This window comes from Macrotis lagotis, chromosome 2, assembly GCF_037893015.1.
Source record: "Macrotis lagotis isolate mMagLag1 chromosome 2, bilby.v1.9.chrom.fasta, whole genome shotgun sequence".
Classification (NCBI taxonomy): domain Eukaryota; kingdom Metazoa; phylum Chordata; class Mammalia; order Peramelemorphia; family Peramelidae; genus Macrotis; species Macrotis lagotis.
In genome coordinates, this window is record NC_133659.1 from 290,451,644 (window position 1) to 290,479,148 (window position 27,505).

Genomic DNA, 27,505 nt, shown 5'->3' on the forward strand with positions numbered 1-27,505 from the left:
GGCAAATTCTTGAGATATTATTGCCCAACTCTTCCTAGGATCTCATCTTACCAGGCACATTCATGTGATCCTACTTTTCCCTTCTCACCAATCCAAAATCAGTAGTAATAAGCAATTCTCTTTGTATCTTTATGCTATTTAACTTTAAAAATATTACTCTATCAGCTTGGATAGGTAATAATTGATTATATTGTTTCATTGTATTAATTTATCCAATTCCATTTAAATATAACTTGAAAAAGGACAGTAATTGGACAGCTAGGTGGTCCAGTAGATAGAGCACTGACCCTGAAGTCAGGAGGACCTGAGTTCAAATCCAACCTTAGACACTTAATAATTACCTAGCTGTGTGGCCTTGGGCAAATCACTTAACCGCCATTGCCTTGCAAAAACCTTAAAAAAAAGTACAAAGTGAGTCACTATTCACCTTTTTTTTAACCAAGTGCTCAATAGTCTCTGTGTCTATATGTCAAATTACTATTCTTTTAGAAGTCTGTTAGTTTAAATGGGAAAGAAAATGACCAGTAGAAGTTCTTGTAGAATAGACTCTGGGAGATAGATTTTTAAAGACAAGACAGCCATGCTCTAAGGTAGAAACCTTTTTTTCTTGGCATTTCTTGTACTATTCCTAGCTTCTCCTCACAAAGGCTTAATTTGACAAATGTTTAGATAGCAAAGAATCCACATTTCTCTCATGGAACATGGAACATTCTACTTTAAAGAAAAAAATTACTGTACTTAGCATGTAAGAAATGTATAAGATTAAGACTTGTTATTATTATCCACAGAGTACAGCTTATTGAAAGAGAAAAGGCAGAACAAAAAGCAGCTGGTTTGGAAAAAAAGCTGGCAGATACCACACACATATTAGCTTCTTTTATGAATCTTGATATGGAAGGGCAACATGATTCCCCAGACGTTTTAGTGAAGAAGGTAAGAATATTCTACTCAAGATGAATTTATGGATTGGTAATAATCTCATTCCATATTTTTACTCCTGTCATATTTCTAATGAACTGGTTTGGTCGAAAACTGAGCAATTGACAAGTGACAATAAGTTATCTTTTCCAATTGAAGAACAAGTAGCTGACATGTTCCTTACCATAATTTGGAACCTTAGAATTTCTTCTGTGGCACCACAGGAATTAATCTGATCTTTTGGGAGATGGTAGTTAAAAAAATTTTCCTAGGTATTCTCCCATCTCTCAGGCACCTTGGGAAATAGTAAACTAGTGGTATAGGGCATAATTCAAGGAGGGAGTGGGCTAGTGGAAGAATCTCTGAGATTCAGAATATTTGAATTATAGCCTGTGTTTAACTAGTAATATTAACTGCCTTAGTAAAATCAGTTAATTTCCATTATACTTTTATCTAGAAAATTAGAATTAAAAATACACTTTCTTCATATAGATTTTGCTATAAACATTAGGTGAAAAATCACATTTATACTTCAAACATTTTATTATTCTCTTCACTATTACTATTATAATTATTATTATCATCACTATTATGAAGTAGCTTAGAGAACTAATTTAACAATAAAAATAGAGAAGCCGAGTGACATAGTGAATAGAGTTTAGGTCTAAAGACAGCAAGATTCATTTCCCAGAGTTCATATCCAGCTTTAGACCCTAAATGGTTGTGTGACCTTGAGCAAGTAATTTAACTCTATTTGTCTCTGTTTCCTCATCTGTAAAATGAGCTAAAGAAGGAAACAACAAATTACTAGAGTATCTTTGCCAAAAAATAACCCCAAAGCCCAAACGGGTTTACAAAGAGTCAGACATAATTGAAAACTTAAGTAACAAGAGTTAGTTTTTCCTTACATGAAGACTAAATCGACTCCTTTGAAATTTTCATCCATAAGTGTCCCTGTCATAGCCCTCTCACTCTTTTCTAGACTGTTCTCTTTAATTAGGGGCAGTTAGTCGGAGAAATGGATAGAGTACTAGGCCTGAATCAGGAAAACCTGTGTTCAAATGTCACCTCAGATACTTCCTGTGTGACTCTAGACAAATAACTTCACTTCTGCCTCAGGAACAAATGAGATAATGATTGTAAAATAGGACAGTGTCTGGCACATAATGAGAATATATAAATCTTAGTTATTATATTATTATCATCATCATTATTATTATTATTAGTTTATACTCCTAATCCTCATACAGCAGGATCTTATCTTCCTTCATTGTTCTGGTTGATGTCTTCTATATATTCTACAGTTTATTCATCACATCATGTGACCCTCAAGAATTGAGCACAATGTTCCAAATCTGACTTGATAGACTGGAGCCTATCACCTGCTTCACAATTCCTTGTTTGCAATGTGTCGCAGTTCACTCATACCCACCAATGCTTATCAATATAACTCAGGGTAACATGGCAGGACTTTAAATTCTTCCTTATTATATTCCATCTGATGAGATTCAATCTAATATTTTAGCTTACAAAAATCTTTATGCCTCCAGACTCTTATCCAGTATGATAGTATTTTTCTACCAGCTTTATATAAGTCATTTGATTTAAAAAAATGTTACCAACAGGAAAGCAATTGGAGATCTTTGGGTTGCTTTTCTAAAGATATTTGTGTAACCCTTTCAAAAAGATTAAACAATTAATTTGGGACATAGTTTACTCTGCTAGTTTGAGGTCTCCTAATGAATACTAATAGTGACAAGAACAATAAAATAGTTTCCATTTATATACTACTTTGAAAACATTGAACTTTTCAAAATGGTTTTACATTTATTATGTCATTTTATCATTAGAACAATGTGAGGAAGGTAGTACAAGTATTCTTATTCTCATTTTACAGATAAGGAACAGTGTGATAACAAAAATAAAAATCAAGGCAGGTAAGACAGGTCCTGAACTCAAGACCCTTGGCTCCCCAAACCACTGCTTTTTGCTACTTACTTGCTCTGGGCTTTTAATTCATCCACTCTAAAATCTAGTGATTAGATGATATCTAAGGTCATTTCCAGCTCTGAAAATGAAGACTCTGTTGTACTTGTTCTCTCAAATGAGAGTCTGTGACCATATTTATATTCTTCTTTGATCTTAGTGCAATAGAATGATTGAAATCACTCAATTTGTAAGACATAAATTTCATGTTATTGTCATCTTTAGGACAATGAGGAAGCTATCCTGGCCAAGAAGTTGGAAAGAGAAGGCATTTTTCTCTCAGAGATACTAAAGGTTTGGGATAGATGTCAACATGATTTGCTTCACAAGGAAAAGCAAATGTCTACAATAGCACAAAGCCCAGTCACCCTCAACTGGAAAACTCAAACTACCCAGACACAGCACCAGAGTTTCATTAGTCAACTTGCCACTCTTCTAAGCAACACCTTTATTACTGTACCAGCTACAGAGGAAGCTGTGAGAGAAAGGATACAAGAACTCAGTATGAATGAACAGTCTTGGAAATATGTGAGTATGTTGCCAGAGAAGTTGTCATTTTAAAATATTCTATTCATAAAGTCTAAATTGATTCCTAATTTAGGAAATACTTGAGCCTCATTTTAAATTATGTCTATTTCTGTTGTTGAGCTTTCAAAACAGTAGGGCAAACAAAGGGGCAAACATCTATGAAGTCAATTTAACATTAGTCATATCAGGATAGTTCTAATTGTTAAAACCCAGTAATTCTGTTTATATCACTTCTGAGGACATCTCCACAAGTCACTTGGAAGCATTTCTAGTGAATGCTACTGTTTATTTTATTTTTATTTAATTAATTAATTAATTTATATTATTTTATCATTTATTATATTTATTATATTATATTATAATATTATATTATATTTATTATATTATAATATATTTATTATATTATATTATTTATAATTCTAGTGAATGATACTGTTTATAAAACCAAGTATATAAAAAAAATTTTAAAAAGTCAGACCAATTGTTCAGTTTCATCAGAAGAGCTGAAATTGTTATAGCAAAAAGCTATTTCTTCTCCTTCTTCACCTCCAGTTCATAGAAATATTGTTGTTTATTTTGAATTGAATGTGTGTTGCACAGTTCTTCCATAAAAAATCTTGTTTTTGCCCAGTATTCTAGTTCCTTTCACAGGGGAGTATTCTCTGGTGACCTGAAAATTTAGTAAATGGTTTCATTATTAGGTTGAAATTGACGTATTATGTTTTCACATATCAGCCTTCTTTTTCTCCTATTCATTTCAATCAATGATCTGTATATACCTCAGATTTCCTTGCAGGAAAGTCTTGCCAGCATAGTGAAATCCATATTTCAATTATAATAATTGGATTTGCAAGTGTGACTTTTAAAGGCAAACATGGGATACACTTTTATATCTCACTTTTGTAATTTACTTGCAGCAAGCGATTCAATTGCGAACTTGGCAGGTTGAGCAACTTCATCAACTTTATCAAGAGGTTCTATGTCACTCATCCCAAAGTGAAGAAAAGTTTCTGGAGCAAAAGAAATCCCTAAAGTGCTCGGAAGGGAAATCTGCCACTGATGATTTATTTCAAGGAAATTGAAATTTAGACAAAAAGAAAGTAAGGGTTCTTGAAATATATGGCAGGGGGAAATTAGTATTTAAAATATATCGATGGCTTGAATTTTAACCAATGTTCATAAAAATAAAATTATTAGCATTCTAAGGGACTGGGAGTAGGGAGAATGACAACAAACTGATTAATTCCTATATTCCTGATTTTGGGCAGATGTTAGCAGAAAGCCCATATTCCACCTTCCTCATTATAAACACATTTGATTTTTAGATGTAATTTTGATTTTTGTAATTTGATGTTTATGAAATTTTAAAATAAGATTTATAAATATAGATTGTCTAATGGTGGAATTTCAGTCCATAATAACAACTATATGAGAGTATATAGTAAAGAGCATTACTGAGTAGAGAACATTACTGGAGAAATGATGGATTGGCCAATGAGAGCCCATCACTGGAAGGATGCACATTATATTCTGACAGATGCAGTTTCCTTCATGGTTGTTTGCTGAGCCTGGACAAGCTCTGAAGAAGAGAGCAGGGGCCTCTATGAGAAGCAGGTTCTCCCAGCTTCCCTCTGAGAGATTGCAGCAGGTAAGGCACATTGCACAGGCTCCCTAAGGCTCTCATTGGTCAGTTCTCCCTGAGCTCACAGGCTAAAGGGGACACGGCATGCAAATAACTACAAGAGAGTCATTTTCAATGAAGTCACACATGGTTACATGTCATCCACTTTACAGCATAACTGTTCATGCCATTGGTGAGAGACAGCATGATGCAGGACTTAGGAGGAGCCCTGAATTTGGATTTTGGTTCCATCCTTGGGTTGTTGGGTGACCTTGAGTAAAAAACTCTCAATGCTAAAGATGATTAAGACATCTGACATTTTAGGAGACCTTAAAACACTATATAAATGTCAGATGTCTTACTCAGCTTAAGGAGTGCACAGAGTGTTATGACAGCCTTGGGATGATTTTCTTTATGGAGTGTGAGTATGCCCACTGCCAACCCTCCAGCACCATCTGGTGGTCTGGATTCCCCTAGGGTCTATTTGAGGGAATTGGATACTCTCACCATTTAGGAGTCAGAGTTCCAAGGGTTGGTAGAATACCATTGTGTTGAACTTTAAAAAGAATCTTCAAACTCATGTTCAACCTGTTCCTTTATTGCCTCCTTTTCAGAGTATAGCCTGGTCTAATAGAGAGAATCTGAATCCTGCTGGTGACCAGGTAATGATGGGGAGGTAGGCAGGATATGATTCTCCCAGAAATATATTTATGTCTCTCTTGAGGCAAAAGGAAAAGAGTTGCTTAGGCTAACAAGCACTGCTTGAGAAGAAAGTCCCAGACCCCAAGATAAAATAGAGGAGAAGGAAATATCTGGGTATCATAATTCCCACAATCCAGTTTTTTAGCAAGAAAAGGTGATTTCCTGGCTTTGTGATTGTCTTAATATGAGAAATGTGCCAAATGCATGGAAGCAGTGGAATCTATCCCAGAATATAGGGAAACAAATACTTGAATTTTGACCCCTGATATTATTTGGTGTAAGTGGTCATTGTAGGTCTGTTGCTTAGAATCCACTTACAAGAGTTAAACTTGTAGTATTACCTTCACTATGGAGATAATTCTGGGTCTCTAGGGGTGAAATAAAAATATTAGAATATTTCCCTCTCCATGGTTTCAAGTTAATTTCCTCCCTCAGGGAGTCTAAGCCACATTGTGTAGACAGTATACAGTCTATACCTGTAATTTCCCCTTGCTTCTAGAAGTGTGACACCTCTTCCTTAAGTAAAGGAGGAAGAGATGCAAGGTGAAGCTGTTCTCCATTGAGAAAAAAGGAGGGAGGTTATTGGGTGGGATGATTATATCCTATATCCTATCTAGGGAGAGTCCTATGTCTTATTTAGAGAATGGGGTAATAGTAATGGTGGGAGGAGAATCTAGCCAACAGAAGTCAATGCCCACTCTTTTGGTTTGGCTAACTGTTGGACTTGCATAAATCTGGATAATAATAAGCCTAGAGAAAAGGTGGAACTCATTAGAGGAGGAGAAAAATTGTAGAGCTTGTTTCTGGACTACTGTGAGTCCTTTTTTTGTTTTCTGAGAGGTTGTACAAAGATTATCCTGTGTCTGAAGTATAAATGTCTTATCTTAAGTGCTTTTATTCATATCTGTGGAGAACTAGATGTTTGTTATATTCACATATCATGCTGAGATTTCCTTGGAACCAATGTGAGGAAGACAAGCAACCTGAGTCTATGAGAAAATGATTTTTGATTTTCCCTAGATTGGATCTAGTCTATTTAGGCCCAGTTGAAGCCTGGGCCTCAGATTCATGAGTCTGGGCCTAGTCTGACTCTTTGTCTTTGTCTCTGTCTTACTGACAACTTCACTAACAACAGAAGTAAGAAAAGCTTTGCTTCCTTTGTCAGATGAAGTAATTGGAATTAACACTTCATCCCAATCAAGCTAAAGGATGGTTTCATGTCAATGATACCAATATTTAGATAAGTTTTGATAAATGGACCCAAAATCATCGACAACAAGAAGTTATGGCTTAGATAGAACCATGACCTTCCTATTAAAAAGCACTTAATATACATGTTTGATCTGATCTGCACAATACCCCTGTGGGCTAGGGTGTACAAGGATTCTGATTTCCATTTCAGTGTTGAGGAAACTGAGTCTAAGGTAGAAATCTGGGACTCAAACTCCAGGTCATTTTCTTCCTTCTCTAGTACTTTACATAGTTTCCTTGTATTTCTTAATGAATTTAACTTAGATTGACTAATCAACTATGGCTCCAGTATGGGTAACCCCAGAATCAATTATTTTAAGACTAGCTCCTTTGTTTATGTAGGGAGAAATTCAAAGGGAAACAAAGTGAAAACTTTGCAGACAGAAGAGTTGGACAAGAAGTCCCAGAAGCTAGAGAAAGAAAAAAGACAACAGATTCTGTTGCCAGTTGAAAAGAGCTTGCCGAACACAGCAACTCTAAGACTGGAAGAAAAGATGCAGAAATTTCAGAAAGATCTCAGTGACATGAAACTGTCAAATCAAAACATGAAAACGCAACTAGAGAGAAAAGTACCTCAAAGTAAGTGAAGTTATTTCAAAAACTCAAGCAGGGTCTTTGTCTCATGATTTCAAAGTCTTTCTATTTCATTTAAACAAACAGGTTCCCTTTCAACTCTTAAATTGAGGGAAAATTTTTAAATTATTGTTTTTCTCTACTGAAGTTCTCTCCTGAATATCCCAGTTGTAGGGTCCCCCAAATCAACTTCTACATTAAGCCAATTATTGCCATTTAATTCAGAGGCAGCACCATCCATAAAGGGCTAGACTTGGAGTTAGCAGAGTTGTGTTTGAATTACCATGGGAAAGGCTCCTGTCTTAATTCCCTCTTCTGTAAAATGGGGCAGCCAGTCCTGTACTCTACTTATCTAATAGGTTTTGTTGTGAGATTTAAAGTGGATCACAAATATAAACTTCTGTATGAATAGTGGCTGCTATTAAACACTTATGGATCAGTTTACTGGCAACAACCGGGTCAGATTTCCCCCTGGTTTCTCTATGTGTGGCTTCCACAGATTATAAGCTCCTTGAAACCGGGACCTCATTTTATACTTTCTATTGAACTTTTGTCATGAGACAGCAATGCTCTATATTCTTTTTCACTGAGGGTAGACTCAATGACTATTTTTTGTTGTTTGTCCAATAAATGATGTCAGTTGCACTCCCAACTAGGATGGACCAATGGATAAAACTCTGACCCTGGAGTAAGGGAAACCTGAGTTCTAATTCACCCTTAGACAATTTCTAGCTGTGTGATCCCTGGTACTAACTAACCTCTGTTCCACCTCAATGGTAAAAGGGAAATATTATTCAAATATACTTTCCAAGGGGACTGTGAAAATCAAATGAGTACATTTTTATTTTAATTCTTATTTTTCCAATAACATGTTATGAAAATTTTTCAACATTCATCCACATACATATTTATAAGTTACACAATTTTCTTTTATCCTCCCTTCCCACCCCCACCTCTCAGCAGCAAAGATTCAAGTGAACATTGTACACGTAACTTGTATTTAACAATTTTAAAACATTTGTCATTTTCTGTATGAGGAATTAGGACTGAGAGAAAAGAAAGAAAACCATGGAACAGGAAGGAAAAATATAAGAGAAATTTTTAAATGGTGCACACAGTGTTCATTCAGATTGTGTAGTTTTGTTTTGTTCTGTTTTTCTTTTGTTGTCTGAATGTGGACAGTATTGTCCATAACAAGTCTCTCATGGTTGTCTTAGCTCTGAACTGATGACTGGAGCTCTGCCCATCCAAGTTGATCAATTCACAATGTTGTTAATTTGTAAAATGTTCTCTTGGTTCTGCTCCTTTCACTCAGCATCAGTCCCTATATTTCTTTCCATGCATCTCTAGAGTTTGGCCATTCATGGTTTCTTATAGAACAATAGTACTACATTCATTTACCATAACTTGCTCAGCCATTACCCCATTGATGGGCATCCCCTCAATGTTTAATTCTTTGATTCTACACAAAGAGCTATGAATATTTGTAATATGTGGGACTTTTCTCATTTTTTATGATTTCTTATGGCTATAGGCCTAGTTTTGAATTTTGTGGATTTAGCCCAAAATCATAATCTTTGGAGTCTATTGAAATGATGAGAATTGTATTTCAACGAATGTTCTGAGGTAAAGTGAGGAGACCATGTTTTTTCTTCTGAACGGTTTTGACCTTTCAAACCCTTATTTGTATCAAATATTTTTTTTTCCTGTACCCTGATGGGGTGGAGGCTATGTTTTTGAGTGGAGAAGGGAACAGTAGAAGGACTGTCTCCAGTGAGTAGATGAAATTGGGTAGGGTCTACTGAGGTTGAGTGACATGAATGTGGCCCCACACCACTTTGACACTTGGGAAAGTCCAACTACCCAAAGGGCTAGGATAAAACTACATGGAAGTTTTGTTAGAGGGAGGACTTACTAATCGGATTATGGAATGGCCTACTTATTCAGGGGAGTCTCTGAGGCCATCTTGCTGTGTGTTCAAAAAGTCCCCTTTTGTTTCTGAAAACTTGGCTCATTGATTTACTTGAACTGAAGGTGTTGACTTTGTAAGATTTGTCCTTTGTCATCTTATTTCTTATTGCCTCTTAGTCATATTTCAGTTCTTTAATTACGCCAAGTAAACCCCACCTGGTCTTGTTGTCCACCTGCTGGGGAAGTCCTCCTTTCTCTGTAGGCTATAAAAGAAATAGAATGGAGGCTAAATGAGAAGTCCCAAATCAATGCAAGAGGGGAAAAAAGGAACTAAAAATTCCCTGAAATTCCTGTGACTTTCCTAGCAGCCCAGATGGCTAGTCACTTCCCACCCATGTCACACTTTATTTGTTTGTTTCACTGGCAGTGAGGGATCAGGAGGAAGAAGAGTAATGGCCAGCTCCCTTAGGCAGATTTTCTTACCTTTCTGGAAAAGGTCTTTCATTCTTTGGATAAACGGGAATATTACTTGCCTGCTTGTGAGACTTTCTCTGCCCCAAAAGGTTGCTTCTGTTTGAGACTTGATAGGTATGTCTAGGGCAGAATACCCCACTCATGCTTCCATATTACCTACTATTAAACTAATTGTCTTTATATGGTCTATTTGGGTTGAATTTATTGTAGAACTGCTGAAAGATTTCCTGACCTGTGAACAGAGGAGGTGTAGCCACTGTGAATTGTGATGCCACTGTCAAGGTGGATCATGCTATTCGGTCCAATGACATCTAGGCTAGTGACTTTCTTGTAGTGATTGTCCCCTATTTAGATCTGCAGCACTGTCATGCAGTTCTAGGTCAGCATGCATATCTTGTCTGAGCACATGGCCTTCACATTCCCCAAAGTATCCCAGATAGCCAGGTGACTCATGAGGTTGTTGTCTTTTTTTTGCAAGGCAAATGGACTTAAATGGCTTGCCCAAGGCCACACAGCTAGGTAATTATTAAGTGTCTGAGACCAGATTTTAACCCAGGTACTCCTGACTCCAGGGCCAGTGCTTTATCCACTGGGCCACCTAGAAGCCCCTAGGTTATTGTCTTTCATCATTTTCAGATTGTTGAAAAGAATAATGAGAATTGACAGAAACTTCTCCAAATCAGAGTATTTATAATTTGAAATGTATCCTCTCCTCTTCCATATATCAATATCTCCCTGAATTAAAAAAAAATTAAAACCCAAGATGAATTTTGTGGTTTTGCTACAACATCAAAATCGTTGGAGCATATTGAAATGATGACTAAATTGTATTTCAACAAATGTTCTGAGGCAAAGTGAGGAGACCATGTTCTGTCTTCTGGATGACTAGTTTCTACCTTTCAAACCCTTGTGTCCATTAAATCTTACTTTCTTTTTCCTTTACCCTGATGGGGTGGAGGTTGTGGTTTTGAGTGGAGAAGGGAACAGTAGAAGTACTCTCTCCATTGAGCAGATGAAATTGGGTAGGGCCTAGTGATGTTGAGTGACACAAATGTGGCCCAAAAGCACTATGGCATTGAGAGAATACAGAGAAAGTCTTCAATTGCCCAAAGGGCTAGGATAAAACTGCATGGAAGATTTGTTAGAGGGAGGACCTTACTAATTGGTATATAGGATGGCCTACTTTTTTAGGATAGTCTCTGTGGCCATCTTGCTTTGCATTCAAAAAGTCCCATTTTGATTCTTGGAAACTGTGCTCTTGGAATTCCATGTTGAACTGAAGGTGTTGACTTTGTAAAATTTCTCCTCTGGTATGTTATACCTTATTGCCTCTTAGTCATATTTCAGTTCTTTGACGAAGTCCAGTAAATGACATTTGGTCTTGTTGCCCACGTGCCGGGAAAGCCCTCCTTTTTCTGGAGGCTGAAAAAGAATAGCATGGAGGCTAAATGAGAAGTCCCACATCCATGCAAGAGGGGGAGAAAAGGAAATGCCCCTGGAATTCCTGTGACTTTCCTATCAGCCCATCTGGTGAGTCACTTCCTGCCTAAGTGACATTTTATTTATTTGTTTCAAGGGCAGTGAGGGATGAAGAGGAAGAAGAGTAATGGCGTGCTCCCCTAGACATATTTTCTTGCCTTTCTGGAAAAGGTCTCTTTCTTTGGATAAAGGGGAATATTTCTTGTCTGCTGGTGTGACTTTCTCTGCTCCAAAAGGTTGCTTCTATTTGAGACTAGATAGGTATGTCTAGGGCACAATACCCCACTCATGCTTCCATATTACCTAATTTGAAACTATTTGTCTTCATATGGTATGTTTATGTTCAATTTGTTGTAGTGCTGCTGGAAGAATTCCTGACTTGTGAACAGAGACCCTGTGTTTGAATTCTGACTCTGTCACTTTCTAGAAATGTGATCTCACGCAAGTCACTTAAGCTTTCAGACTTTGCCCAGGAATTTCAAAATTCCCTTGACCTATAGGGTTAAAACCTAGAGTCAGGGGAGAGCATTGGAGGTGTAGCCACTGTGGATGGTGATGCCACTGTTCAGGAGGATCATGTTATTTGGTGCAACGACATCTGGGCTAGTGACTTTCTTGTAGGGATTGTTCCCTATTTAGATCTGCAGCGGTGTTGTGCAGTCCAAGGTCAGTGTTCCTTTCTAGTCTGAGCACATAGCCTTCACTTTCTCCATAGTTTCCCAGATAGCCAGGTGACTCATGAGATTATTATACTTCATCATTTTCTGATTGTAGAAAAGAATAGAGTGAATTGGCAGGAACTTCTCCACATCAGAGTATTTCCAATTTAAACTGTATCCTCTCCTCTTCCATATATCAATCTCTTTCTCTGAATTAAAAAAAATTAAAAACCCACAATGAATTTTGTGGGATTGGTCCAAAATAAAAATCTTTGGAGCATATTGAAATGATGAAAATTGTATTTCAACAAATGTTCTGAGGTAAAGTGAGGAGACCATGCTCTCTCTTCTGAATGGTTTTGACCTTTCAAAACCTTGTTTCTATCAAATCTTTCTTTTTCCTGTACTCTGATGGGGTGGAGGGTATGTTTTTGAGTGGAGAAGGGAAAAGTAGAAGGATACTCTCCATTGAGTAGATGAAATTGGTTAGGGCCTAGTGAGGCTGAGTGACATGAATGTGTCCCCACAACACTTTGACATTGAGAGAATATTGGGAAAGTCTTCAACTGCCCAAAGGGCTAGGAAAAAACTTCATGGAAGTTTTGTTAGAGGGAGGACTTACTAATCGGACTATGTAATGGCCTACTAATTGAGGGGAGTCTCTGAGGCCATCTTTCTGTGCGTTCAAAAAGGTCCCCTTTTGATTCTGAAAACTTTGCTCATTGATTTACTTGTTGAGCTGAAAATGTTGACTTTGTAAGACCTGCCCTTTGTCATCTTATTTCTTATTGCCTCTTAGTCATATTTCAGTTCTTTAATTAAGCCCAGTAAACCCCACCTGGTCTTGTTGCCCACCTGCTGGGGAAGCCCTCCTTCTTTCTCTGTAGGCTAAAAAAGAAATAGCATGGAGGCTAAATGAGAAGTCCCAAATCAATGCAAGAGGGGAAAAAAGGAACTCAAAATTCCGTGAAATTCCTGTGACTTTCCTAGCAGCCCAGCTGGCTAGTCACTTCCCACCTATGTGACATTTAATTTGTTTGTTTCAAGGGCAATGAGGGATCAGGAGGAAGAAGAGTAATGGCCAGCTCCCTTAGGCAGATTTTCTTACCTTTCTGTAAAAGGTCTTTAATTCTTTTGATAAATGGGAATATTTCTTGTCTGCTTGTGAGACTTTCTCTGCCCCAAAAGGTTGCTTCTGTTTGAGACCTGATTGGTATGTCTAGGGAAGACTACCCCACTCATGCTTTTATATTACCTACTTTTAAACTAATAGTCTTTATATGATCTGTTTGGGTTGAATTTATTGTAGAGCTGCTGAAAGATTTCCTGACTTGTGAACAGAGGAGGTGTAGCCCCTGTGGGTGCTGATGCCACTGTCAAGGAGGATCATGCTATTCGGTGCAATGACATCTAGGCTAGTGACTGTCCCCTATTTAGATCTGCAGCACTGTCATGCAGTTCAAGGTCAGTGTGCCTATCTTGTCTGAGCACATGGCCTTCACATTCCCCAAAGTTTCCCAGATATCCAGGTGATTCAGGAGGTTGTTGTCTTTTTTTAATTTTTTTTGCAAGACAAATGGGGTTAAGTGGCTTGCACAAGGCCACACAACTAGATAATTATTAAGTGTCTGAAACCGGATTAGAACCCAGGGACTCCTGACTCCAGGGCCAGTGCTTATCCACTGTGCCACCTAGCTGCCCACAATTATCTCTTTTTCAGAGCTCATTGTACCCCCTTTGGAAATGAAATATTCATTCCTAAACCAATAATTAGAAGAAGAATTAAAAAAAAAAACAAATCTTGTAAGTTTTAAAGTATCTTTTTCTTTTTTTCTTCCTGCCTCTCTATTTTCTTTTGTAATTTTCATGGAAGACTTTGGACCTGATGATTTAGATGACATGGTGTATATTTTCCTTTTGTTCCTTTTTTTTCCGAATAGGAGAATTAGTGAATTTTTAAAAAATTGTAACAAATAGCAGGATTCATTTTTGTGTTTTTGAATTCTGTATTTCAAGTTACATTTTTCTGTTTGCTGCCTTTTTTTGCTATTTGGCATGAAGTTGTATAAATATAATAATGTATATATTTCTCAATTCATGTTAACATTTATTAAGTATCAATTATATATCACATGCATATCAATTGTCTACCAGTTTTTCCTAGCATGCAAAAATAAAATAGTCTTCAAAAATGACTCAAGGTTATTAGGAAGGGTTACAACATCCAAATATGTCCATTCCAATGTCTTGCATTAAAGGAGTCATGGGAAAAAGATCCCGGATAATTCAGGGGAAGAAAACACATAAAAAGGTGTTTGTGGAAGGAAGGTTTCCTAGCTCTGATGCCCTTGAACTGAGAAAGTAGGATCTTTTAGAAGCCTTTAGCACTAGAGAATGTTCTCCTTGAATGTTTTAAGATTACTTGTGCAGTTAAATGTACAGTGGATAGAGCTCTGACCCTGGACCTAGGAAGACTTGAATTCAAATCAGACGTCAGAGACATAATAATTACTTAGCTGTGTGACCCTTGCAAGTCATTTAACCTCCACTGTCTTTCAAAAACCAAAACAAAAATTAGAGAAAGCTTTGAATTGGAATAACTAGAGAAAGTAGAGATCAGAAACAATAACAGTTAATAATTTATTACAAAAGCTCGAGTAAAAATGGCATGAATAGCATGATGCATTTGAAATTGAAGAAAAGGGAGAGGATGACAGGTCTTGTGCAGAAAGAACCATCATGACTTGACAACTTCTGGATATGTATCTGTCTTGGATAAGAGAGAAGTGTCAAAGTTATATACCTGCATGACTGAGACTTGACTTTAACAAAGATAGGAAACAGAAAAGGACTGATGACTTTGACTAGGGGAATGGAGGAAAAGTAATGATGAGTTCAGATTTGTTCTTTTTGAATTTCAAGGTCCAGGAGGAACATACATGCTTGAGGGTTCTGATCCCAATATGTGGTGTCCAAAATGAAGGACAATATGTAGGTGTGGTCAGACCAAGACAGAAGGCAGCCATCTCCATTTTGTTGTACTTTCTCTTTCAATAATCAATAATTAAAAAAACTGATTTAAGTAATTGCGATGATTAAAACAATTTTCCTTTTTTCAAAATAGGATTCAAAATTGAAAGGTATTGTAAGTCATTTTTTAAAATTTATTTTATATGACTTCTTTCACGAATGGATCAAATAACTATAAAAGGATTGACTGACAAATACAATGAATATATGCATGCCAGTGGTATTATGTGTATGGAAATAAATTAACATATATTATTAAAATGAAAGAGTACAACTAAGTTAATACATTAAGAACATTTTTATGAGCTTTTTATACTGTTTCTGAATTGCTTTCCAGTTTCCTACACTCCCCATTCCCTCCTCCCCAAACAACACAGCATAAAATAGAGATTTAGGGAAGGGTCATAAAGGGTGGGGTGAGGAGACATGAAGACATGAAGTGGCAAGGGCACCAGAAACCTGTCTTGACTTCTAGTTTAGAGAATGCAATTTGAGCCAAAGAGTGAACTGGTTACCTACCATGGCAAAGCCAACATCTGCTTTCTTCAAGACTGACCCACTGTTGGTACCATCCCCAGTAACAGCCACCACCTGCCATTGCACCCCCCCCCCCCACAGTGCTTTCAATGATGCCTGTAATACACATGTGCTAAGTGCAATAGTCACAAGTGTTCTTGCGCTTGTTCATGCACCAAGTCTTGTTTTGGAGTCTCCCCCCTTTCCCTCCTTTTTGGTCATCTTCTCCCTTTATTTCCCTTTCCTTTCCTATAGGTCTTGGGCTTTTTCTGTGGCCATATTCTAATCAGCATTGCCTTGGTATCTTTCAGTGCCGAAAAACCCTGGAGCATGACATTCTGTATTAATCTTCCCTAAGCTGTATTAAGCTGTATTGAGTTTCCCAAAGACTCAAGAGACTTTTTCTTGCTTATTTTTACCTTAATACGGGACTCTGAGACAGAGGTCTGACTTGCTGCTCCAGCTCACACCCCGTAGGTTGGTCAAGAATGAAGGAGATTCCCTCCACCTCCAAATCCCTTGACTGCAGAGCACTCAATCTAGTCCTGGCCAGAACCCAAGACTTTTAGTACACCTTAGAAATCCAAGACTTTTGATTCAGTATACTCTGGCTTTCAAAAGCAATTGTAGAATTGAGGTGATTGTCTTCTGCAATCTGTGGATTAATTCTGCAGAGGTTCATTTATCTTCTGCATTACTCTGACACTGAGCCTCAAGCACCTACCTCACCCTACTCATTTTGGATAACTTGGGTGAGCTCTTTACCCTCTCTACACAGGTATTCATCACTATGACTCAGAATGCCACACAAAGGCAATAATTCGGCTGTATTCATGTTGTCTCCTGTCACCATGTGAACAGTGATGCCAGCCCCTCGGCACTTGTGGATGGCTTCAGGGACTTATGGAAATATATAGGAGAAGGAGGAGAAGATAAAGAGAAGGAAGGTAGTGATCATACCAAATGAAATTATTTACTTCTATTCAGGGGCATCATGAGGAGAGACCCTTGTAAAAATGATCAGAGAAAGAAAGAAGGCTAATACTTGCCTTATGCTCTTAGACCTCATCCAGTATTCCCCTTCTTGCATGGAAGTTTTTTCTTCACCACCCCATCTAGCAGCACCAGCATACTAGGTGCAGAGAAACTTGGTATGCACCACTTAGGTATGCTCTCACAACATGATATCAGGGAAAGTGATGATAAGACTAGCACATGAATTGGATTTGAGTGAAGGAGGTATTGTGCAAAGTCATCAACCTCACATTCTCCTTCAGAGTGATCTGGGTCCAGTAGCTAGATATGAATCAGGATGATTGGAGATAACCTTGAATGAGAGGTCATCAGGGTTAAGTGACTTGACCAGGGTAATGAACCTGAAGCTGGATTTGAACTCCTCTCCTGATTTCAAAATTAGTGCTCTATCAACTGTGCCTCCTGTGGGAGGAGGCAGGGCTCAGGGGAAGGGATGCCACAGATCTCAAGATATGGGGCTTGAATAAGCTTGAATAAATTGCTACTAAAAAAGAAAAAGCAGCTTTAATGTTGGTACCCCATAATTTTAGGTGCTCTCACAGCAGGCAAGGTACCAGACCCATTCCTGATCTCTCTGGATATTTACCTCTCTGGATGATACTCTTAATTCTCAGAAGAAATAGAAATAGAAGCATCCCTATTTCATGGATGAAGAAACAGAGACACAGTGGTGACTGGCCTAGGATTATTGAGCATCAGAACCAGGTCTCTCCTGCCTGAGTCTTGAGTGTTTTCTCTACCACAATATCACTCCCTCATGGCTGCTAGAAGGCAAGGAATGAGGAATCAGGGTTTGGAGGGAATATAAAGGGGAAGTTCATTCACAATCAACTCCAAATGAAATGGAAACATTCTTCTGTCTTCTGAGAGGAGTCCCAAGTGCTACTGGATTTCTCTTGGTCATTAAAGGCTCCCCCTCTCCCCACCCTTTCTGGTCCAAGCCCAAGATTGATTCTGAAGGCCTGGTTCAGTTCCTACTCTGAAAACACTCTCCTTAACTCCCAAAGAACCAACAGAAATGGCTTATTACAGATGCAGGAAAATGGAGATTTGAGGGAGAGGGAAGAAAAGAGAAAGGGTAGAAGAGGAGATAGGGAACAACAGCCCAGATGTTATATAGGCAAGATGCTTCTCTCTGTAGACATCCTGGACTTGGCTACCACTTCTACCCAAAGCAGAGTCAAAATTCAAAACAGACTTTTACTCAGTGTAAGCAGTTGGTAAAGTAAGAGAGGCTCCACCTCAATCTTCTCCTATTTCACCAAGAGGGCAAAGGTTCTCTTTTGTCACTGCTTGTATCCCCAGAGCTTAACACCATATAGCAGGAGTTTAATAAATGTTTTTTGACTGATAAAAAATAAAAATGGACTTGAGGGATTATCTGAGTCACTGTACATTTCATAGTATTGTAGAACTGAACTTGGGCAGCTAGAACCTCAGGATCTTGGATGTATCTGAGAGCCAGAAAATGTGTCTGCTAGGTAGCTCCCTAGAGGGAGACTGAACCATAATTCTCCTCAGTTCAAGATAAATTTGCTGAGAGTAGAGATACAGGGAAAGGGGGGGGGGCAACAGTTTTTTTCAAGACTCCCTGAGATTCTTCTATCTCATTCAACCCCAGCTCCCAAAAAACAGACTGCTAATAAGAGGTAGGTTTCTGCAATGGTCTCTCAGAGGTGACAAAGACCTGTGTAAAATCATCAGACAGGCTTTTTACGGCTTCACCTAATTGGGACTCATGGATCCTAGTGTTTGTCAGTCTAATAAACAAGTCCAACGCAACTTGTTTTTTCTAGTAAGAAGAGGTCCCTGTTGCTTGGCTTCATTTTTGCTTTCTGTTCTCAGTCCCCACCCTTACTAAAGGCTTAAAAGAATATTTATGCTGCGTTTTTTTTCCTGTAGAAGACATCAGGGAAGTGCTACCAGGACAAACACATGAACTGAATTTCAGTGAGGAGTGCTGTGCTAAGCCTCGCTTTCTCTTTCAGAGCCATCTGGGTCCAGTGACCAGATATGGATCAGACTGACTGGAGATGATCCTGGATATGAGGCAATCAGGGTTAAGTAACATTTCCAAGGTCACTACAGTTAAGTGGCAAGTGTCTGAGGTCAAATTCGAACTCCAGTCCTCCTGAATCCAACGTGTGCTCTATCCATTGGACTGTCTAGTTGCCTCAATGAGAGGACTTAGGAATCTACAGAACTCAGTCTTAATTCAGGAAGCAGCTTTATTGTAGGCTCTACATGAAAGCAAAGAAAGCTGAACCCTGCCGAACATCGGTAGGCTGGGATCTAGGAGTAAAATTTACCAGTTAGTCCTTTTAGGTGGAAGCCTTTTATGCCAATGTTCTGTTGTACTGAAGGCACTGCCTAGTGTAAAAACAGGAACTTTCAATGAGGATGGTAAAGCCAAAGTGAAGGAAAGTCATCCACAGGCTATAACTTGGTCCTTGACTGTTTAACATCCAGTGTCTTCTGATTTTTGAAATGGGAACTCTGTATTAGATTACAGATAGTATTAGCAGTGAGCACGACTGTAGATAATTGGAGACAGGATCTTTTGATGCTATTGACAGCTCAGGAGAATCTAATCTACTCTCATCCATGTTCATTACACATCAAATTGAACTACTCTATTTTTTTGTTTGTTTTTGAAAGAGTTTTGTTTATCTTTGAATTTTACAATTTTCCCCCAATCTTGCTTCCCTCCCCCCACCGCTGCAGAAGGCAGTCTGTTAGTCTTTACATAGTTTCCATGGTATACACTGATCTAAGTTGAATGTGATGAGAGAGAAATCATATCCTTAAGGCAGAAACATAAAGAATGAGATATAGCAGAATTACATAAGACAACTTTTTTTTAATTAAAGGTAATACTCCACAAAGCTTTCTCAGCATACAGATGGCATTGTCCATCACAGCTAGCCCAAAATTGTGCTTGATTGTTGCCCTTGTGGTTTGAGCAAGTCCATCAAGGTTGATCATCACTCCCATATTGCTGTTAGGGTGTACAATGTTTTTCTGGTTCTGCTCATCTCACTCAGCATCAATTCATGCAAATCCCTCCAGATTTCCCTGAATTTCCATCCCTCCTGGTTTCTAATTGAACACAATAGTGTACCATCACATACATTACCAAAGTTTATTAAGCCATTCCCTAATTGATGGGCATTCCCTCAGTTTCCATTTCTTTGCCACCACAAACAGAGCTGCTACGAACATTTTTGTACATGTGATGTTTTTACCCTTTTTCATAATCTCTTCAGGGTATAGTCCCAGGAGTGGTATTACTGGATCAAAGGGCATGCACATTTTTGTTGCCTTTTGGGCATAAATCCAAACTGCTCTCCAGAAAGGTTGGATGAGTTGGATGACACAATGTTAGTGTCCCAGATTTCCCACATCCCTTCCAACATTGATCATTGTCCTTTCTGGTCATATTGGCCAGTCTGAGAGGTGTGAGGTGGTATCTCAGAGATGTTTTAATTTGCTAATTAATTTTAATTTGCTAATTAGTGATTTAGAGCAATTTTTTATATGACTATGGATTGCTTTGATCTCATCTGTAAATTGCCTTTGCATATCCTTTGACCGTTTTGTCAATTGGGTAATGGTTTGTCTTTTAAAAAAACAATTTGAATCAGTTCTCTGTATATTTCAGAAATGATTCCTTTGTCAGAAATACTAATCATTAAAATTCTTAACCAAGATCAAAAGAAATGTAGTAAATTGGGAAACAGTGTTTTGTCTGTGTAAAAGCTTTTTAATTTAATGTAATCAAAATTGTTTAGTTTATTTTTAATGGTGTTCTCCATCTCTTCCTTGGTCATAAACTGCTTCCTTTTCCATAGATCTGAACTTCTCCTTGATCTCCTAGCTTGCTTATATTATTGTTTTTTATGTCTAGATCCTGTATCCACTTTGATTACTATCTTGGTATAGGGTGTGAGGTGTTGCTCTAATCCAAGTTTCGGCCATACTACCAATTTTCCCAACATTTTTAATCAAAGAGTTTTTTCTTCCAATAGCTGGACTCTTTTAGTTTATCAAACAGAAGGTTACTATAATCAATTCATGGTTTTGCACCTAGTCTATTCCACTGATCCACCACTCTCTTTCTTAGCCAATACCAGACAGTGTTGATGACTGATGCTTTATAATTTTAGATCTGGTAGGCCTAAGCCACCTTCTTTGTCACTGTTTTCCATTAAATCCTTGGAGATTCTTGACTTTATTTCTCCATAAGAATTTACTTACAATTTTTTTCTGACTCATTAAAGCAATTTTTTGAATTTTGATTGCTAAGGCCCTAAGAAGTAACTTAATTTTGGTAGAATTGTCATTTTTATTATATTTTCTCGGCTTATCCATGGGTAGTTGATATTTGTCCAATTTTTTAAATCTGATTTTATTTGTGTGAGAAGTGTTTTGTAATTGTTTTCAAAAAGTTTCTGAGTCTGCCTTGACAGGTAGTTCCAGGTATTTTGTATTGTCTGAAGTTACTTTGGATGGGATTTCTCTTTCTAGCCTTTTCCTGCTGCATCTTGCTAGTCATATATAGAAATGTTGAGGATTTATGAGTGTTCTTTTATATCCTGTGACCTTGCTAAAGTTGCTAATTATTTCTAGTAGTTTTTTAGAAGATTTTTTGGGATTCTCTAGGTATACCATGTCATCCACAAAAGAGTGAGATTTTTGTCTCTTCCTTCCCAATTCTAATTCTTTTGATTTCTTTTTCTTCTATTATTGCTGAAGCTAATATTTCTAATACAATATTGAATAGTATAGGTGATAATGGGCATCCTTGTTTCACCCCTGATCTTATTGGAAATGCCTAGCCTGTCCCCATTGCTTATAATGCTTGTTAATGATTTCAGATAAATACTAAGGAAAAATCCATTTATTCCTATACTCTCTAGTGGTGTTTTTTTGTTTTGTTTTGTTTTCAAGACAAATGGGGTTAAGTGGCTTGCCCAAGGCCACACAGCTAGGTAATTACTAAGTGCCTAAGGCTGGATTTGAAGTCAGGTACTCCTGACTCCAGGGATGGTGCTCTATCCACTGTGCCACCTAGCTGCCCCTCTCTCTAGTGTTTTTAGTAGGAATAGGTGCTGTATTTTGTCAAAAGCTTTTTCAGCATCTATTGATATAATCATATGATTTCTGATAGGTTTGTTATTGATAAAATTATACTAATCATTTTCCTAATATTGGACCAACCCTGCAGTCCTGGGATAAATCCTAGTGGTAACTTGTAGTCATTTTGCTAAGATTTTATTTAAGATGAAGTATCCCCTGTTTATAATTATTATCTCATCTGGGCCTCACAGTAACCTAGGAAGTCTAATTTCCTCAATTTTACAGAGGCACAGAGTTTACGATGACTTGCTCATGGATCTAGTACAGTTAATAACTCAGGTCTTCCTGACACTAGGCCCTGTGACACTGGCACTTGGGGAAAAGAAAACTTGTGATCTGGCTCTTTCCCTCCCTTTACCACTATCCCCCATCACTAATATTCTCTGGGGATTTCATCTGCCCTTTCCTCTGATTTTTAAGCCTTCAGACCCATACACACACACACACACACACACACACACACACACACACTACCCAGCTGGTCTCTACCCCTTTGGAGGGTCTATGTTCAGGTTCATTATCAGTCCTTGAATAAGAACTCATCTTTATCCTTTAATTTCCCTTTACGCCCCCACCCCAACAAGGATGCCACAGCCTAGCTGAAGATGCACAAAATCCTCAGGGTCCCTGACCTGCCTGGCCCTCCAGCTGTGATGGCTCTTCAGGCAGCAGAGGACTCTGGGCCTCATCACAGTTCTCTCCACTTGAGTGGTGAGTCGAAGGTTCTGGCAGTTACTGGCAGTTAAAGATATGGGGGAGGGGTCTATTTTAAGAGATGATAGAAGAGGGGTGGCTAGGTGGCACCACTAGTGGATAAAGCACCAGCCCTGGAGGCAGGAGTACCTGGGTTCAAATCTGGTCTCAGCCACTTACTAATTACCTAATTACCTAGCTGTGTGGCCTTAGGCAAGCCACTTAACCCCCTTTGCCTTGCAAAAACCTAAAGAGAGAGAGAGAGAGAGAGAGAGAGAGAGAGAGAGAGAGAGAGAGAGAGATGATAGAAGAATCAGTGAGCAGAGACCGTCCATTTAGACACAAGTCAGAGATAGGTAGTCTGGGACAATATAGATAAAATGTCTATCAATTTAGATATGCATTTACAAAGGGGGAGATGAAGAATGAGTTAGTCTCAACTGCTTTGGAATGAGCACACCTAGGAGTTCTCCACAAATCCACTCAGTAATTCAATCATAGGAAATACCATGCTATGTGTAGGGAAAGAGGGTTCTGGAAGCCAGGAGACCTAGGTTAGAAGCACCAGCTCTGTCAAGTACTAACCCCATGTTCTCACAGAAGTCATTTAACCATGGGGTCTGAGTTTATGGCTCTGCAAAAGAAGATTAATATATGTAGCTTTCCTATTTTTAAGGTTGTTGTGAAGAAAATACTCTGTAAACTGAAGAGGTATAGATAAATGTAGTCTTTTTTTAATGATAAATGTTCTTTTTTTCCTCACGGAGAGAGACAAAGTAGCAGGCCTCTCCAAACACAAAAGCTAAAAGTTGACTGTGGAGTAGAAGCCAAACCATCTCAAGCTCATTCTTGATGATGCCACACATCAATAGGTTCAATAGAAAACTGCTTCCCTCTTGACAGAAGGAGAACCCTTAGATCAGACACTGAGGAAGGAAGCCTTGCTTACATTACATCTTTAGAAAAAAGCCAAAAGAGTCAAAGGACCTGGCACCTAATTAAGAGCAAGATGACAGAATATTTAATTAGCCTTATAAGAATCATAAAGGCCAAAGAATATTTGCCCCTCTCCTTCAGTCAGGCACCTAGGGGTAGGCAGGCAGGTAATGCCACCTCTCAACAACAGACACCCTTTACCTTCTTTCTCCAAATTGTGGGGGAACTCTACCCACACAAGGTTCTTGGGGTTTACAGAGTTTTTTTCCTCCCCCCACAGACAATTGGTTTCTTTTTCTAGGATTTTCCATGTGTGTTCAATTGGGGTGGATGAAAGAAAATCTTCCAGATCCTTTTCTTCAGCAAAAATAGCAGTCACTTTTTTAAAGGGCAAACTGGAGTTTATAGTTCTTTGCCACAATAATATGGATGTAAATTCTTACCCCCATTTTACAGATATGGAAATTGAGACTCTGAGGGCTGACCCTTGTTTCCAAAGATGATAATCTAGCATTAAAATCTGTCAGATCTGCTTGTTTCTACTGATCAGGACTGCCTCTTCTATTAGGGATCTTGGAATCATCTAAGCTATGTTAAACTTCAGATCTTTGATTCTGAAGGAGCCTTCAGGGGACTTTGGGATTCGAGGCAGATTGGAATGTCTGAATAGAGTTGGTGGTGTCCATGCCTCAAACCTCCTTCATACAGACTACTAAGATCAGTCATGCTCTAGAATCAGGTTCAATTTAACTCTTCTTTCAAGGTTGGAACAGAAGTTAGTAGACCATCATGCTGGTTCTCCAGTTGAACTCTTGAACCTTTCAGAGGGGTTTTAATGTTAGTGCTAAACCTAATGGATCAAGGATTGGATTCTGGATTTAGGAGACAAAGTGATTCCAGCCCTGGCTCTGGGGACAGTCATATCCATATCTTTAAAGGTCCCCAGGTTACATTTTAGCAAAATTTGGATTACATTTTGCAATCCATCAAATAGGAAAGAGACAATCTTGCCTTTCCCCAACCTCCTGGGTAAGGGGAAAGATAGAGATGAATGAGATCTTCAAGATGGGCAAGAGGCTTTAAGCTCTTGGAAGAAAACTCAGAAAGTGCAAAATTAAATCAACGTATCTAACAGAGTGATAAGGTGAGAAAAAAGTTCACATCTGTTATCTGACCATTATCAGATACAATCCTGTGACCTTTAATCTTTCATCAACAGGAGAATTCCCTGTCTTCTAGCCCACAACTATCCATCCATCTTCACTCAAAGCTAAAGGCATGAGGAATTCCCAATCTCCCTTACAGTTGGTAATCAATCACAAGAGAAATAGGACCCATAAAGAAAAGAAATTGAGGCAATAAAGGAGAGAAAATCAGTTTATGTTCCAGACAGTTCATACTCTATAAAAGGTGGGGGTTTATTCCCATTGGCACCAGTTTCTAACTCTATCTTGAATTCATGTGTTAAGAACAGAGGTTATATTCCTCCCTTGCTCCAAAACAAAAAACAACATACAAACACACAAGCATGAAAGTGTCAGTCTATACCTGAAGCTTTTCTTCACTGCATCCACCTTGGAAATTCTATAAAACAACTCCCTTCATACTCTCAGCAAGATTCCATCCCTAAGTTCCAATACCTTCCAGATCACTCAAGAAGGTCATGTGTAGAGAAGAAAGTAGAATAGGGAAGGAACAAAATTGTGAGAAAACTGTGTCCCAGTATGATCAAGAGTGTATGGTGGACTTGTCCCCTAATATTTAGGTAGTTAATGGAAGCCAAGGCTCAGAAAGATTTGCAGGCCAAATATTGAATTGTAGAAGCTTCTTTTTAGGAATTCTGGGCAGCAGAGTGCTATCATTCTCTCAACTCACTCAGAGAATGATGGTCTGAGAGTTATATACAGCTGCCTCAGTGGTGAGGCCTCTAACTCAATTAGGCAACTACCAAAAGAGTAATAATTTTCAGCCCTAGACTCAAAGGAAGTCCCAAACAAGTATTATTACCTATTGATCCCTGGGACGAGAGGGAGGAGGATACATTTCTCACCTGGCAAGGCTGCCATTAATCAGCTTCAACAATAGCATTCTGGAAGAAGTAGCCACTGAGCTCCCATTTCTGCCACCACTCCACCTGTTTGGAAAAATACCTCATCTTGGGGCAGCTAGGTGGCGTAGTGGGTAGAGTACCAGCCCTGGAATCAGGAGGACCTGAGTTCAAATAGAAGCTTAGACACTTGATAATCACCTACCTGTGTGACCTTTTGCTTTGCAAAAACAAAAACAAAAAAGAAAATATCTCACCCTCTTCTATCTAAACAAGAACAAACTGAAAAAACCTGAAACACTGCATTTTTCACATCTATGCTCACATAACTACATCCTATGAAGAAAGTAAGATACTCTTATCCTCTTTACAAAGAAGATACTAAAAGACTTAAAGTTTAAAGATCTTGACAAGGTTACTTGCATAAGAATAAACATAAGAAGTCAGGACTCTTGACAGTCCCCCATCTCCTGCCACCAATTCTGTCACCACTATAATGTTCTTACTGTGCAGGTTTCCTACCCTCAGTCTGGTAAAATCTCAGTCTAGGAATATGCAGATACCTCCTCCTTTTAGTACAGATTTCCAATAATTATTAAACAAATACAATTTAAAAACAAGACAGTGATCCAAGGGCTTTGAATCTGAAACTACTGTCCTCAAGGACTTTACAATCTTTCTTAAGATATTAAAGCTTTTCTGCTACTACTAAGCAAAGACGGCAAGACATTGTGTTCTTATATACCCTCCCCCCACAGGCAGGCAAACATACTTAGGTTCATCTAAAATTAGAAAGTCATTTAGTGAAAACTTCATTTTCCAAAGGAAAGTGAGTCTTCCTCAGGTTAAGTGATTTGTCCAAGGTCATACAGATAGAAAGAGAAGGAAGGTCAGAATACAACTTTTCCCATTCCAGGGCCTAGGCTCTCTCCAGGATAACATTATGCTTCCTCAACATTTCCAATGTTAGGACCACTGCATTTCATAGGCCTTGGAGCTAGACAGGACATCAGAGGTCATCTAGCCCATCCCTCTCAATTTACAAATGAGGACACTGGAGACAAGAGCAGGGAGTGAGCTGTCCAAACTTATACAACTAATAAAAACTAACAAAAAGTTAGGATGGGAACTCAGTTCTTGGCAGTCCAACTCCAGTGTTCTTAGTATTAAAACCCTCTGCTATTTGAAGCAATCAAAACATTAAAAAGTAGGTCACAATCTTGGCCTAAACCAATTGAGTCCCTCCATTGTTTTAGGGGCTAAACCTTCTTCATCTAAAGGACTCTCCAGACTAGAGAAGGACAAAGATAACTTCACAATTTGGTGCATAGGCCGATTTTCCTCCCTCTGACCACTTTCCCTATTTATCTCCCTAATGTTTCCAAGCCCACTTTTGAAATCAGGAAAAGGTCCATTGATGACCACTATCTCCACACACCAGGTATATTCACCTCACGTTCCCTACCAGAAGGTTATTAAATCTGATTAAGATTAGGGGTGGAAATGTGAATGGATAGGAAGAGAGAGTTAGGGCTCCAGGCTGATGTAGTGCTGCAGACAAACCTTCCTGGAATAATAAACATTTTCTACCTCTGGCCTCCCAGCAGTAGGCACTTTGGGGGTGGAAGGGGAGTTGGTAGAGGAGAGAGCAGTAGAAACCGCAGGCTTTCCTGCTCATTGGCCCCCTTCATTCAACCTGGAAACCCTGTAGGAGCAAGTTGGACATATCCCTGAAAAGCTCCAGGTCATCAGATACCTGATGATCTTTCTAGATACCAGTTATCTTTGCCATATTGAGCACCAAGAAGGAAGGAAGGAAGAAAAGGCAAGAAAGGTAATAAGCCCAAGCCAGAGAGATGTCTGTGTTCTTTGGGGCTGCCTCATCCCCATTTCTTTGTCTTATTTGTGCCCTTTGTAGAGCTCTGCCCTCTAACAGGTGTGACCCCTCATGCTAATCTCTAGACACTTGTACCAATTAGTTTGGGCAGGAAGAAGAAAGAGGAGAAA

General features: G+C 38.5%; 3 long non-coding RNA genes across 3 annotated transcripts; 2 read left to right on the plus strand and 1 right to left on the minus strand.

Annotated features, from left to right (window-relative positions):
- The first annotated feature begins 624 nt into the window (after positions 1 to 624).
- LOC141515135 (uncharacterized) lies at positions 625 to 7,585 on the plus strand. The gene is made up of 3 exons (XR_012476221.1): positions 625 to 933; positions 3,130 to 3,432; positions 7,349 to 7,585. It is a non-coding gene; the product is annotated as an uncharacterized LOC141515135 (long non-coding RNA).
- On the plus strand, positions 4,408 to 5,747 carry LOC141515132 (uncharacterized). Its single transcript, XR_012476219.1, has 3 exons — positions 4,408 to 4,532; positions 4,970 to 5,080; positions 5,668 to 5,747. It is a non-coding gene; the product is annotated as an uncharacterized LOC141515132 (long non-coding RNA).
- Positions 7,586 to 14,728: 7,143 nt separating the features above from the next.
- LOC141515134 (uncharacterized) lies at positions 14,729 to 17,011 on the minus strand. Its single transcript, XR_012476220.1, has 2 exons — positions 15,652 to 17,011; positions 14,729 to 14,868 (listed from the first exon to the last, which is right to left on the minus strand). It is a non-coding gene; the product is annotated as an uncharacterized LOC141515134 (long non-coding RNA).
- Positions 17,012 to 27,505: the final 10,494 nt, after the last annotated feature.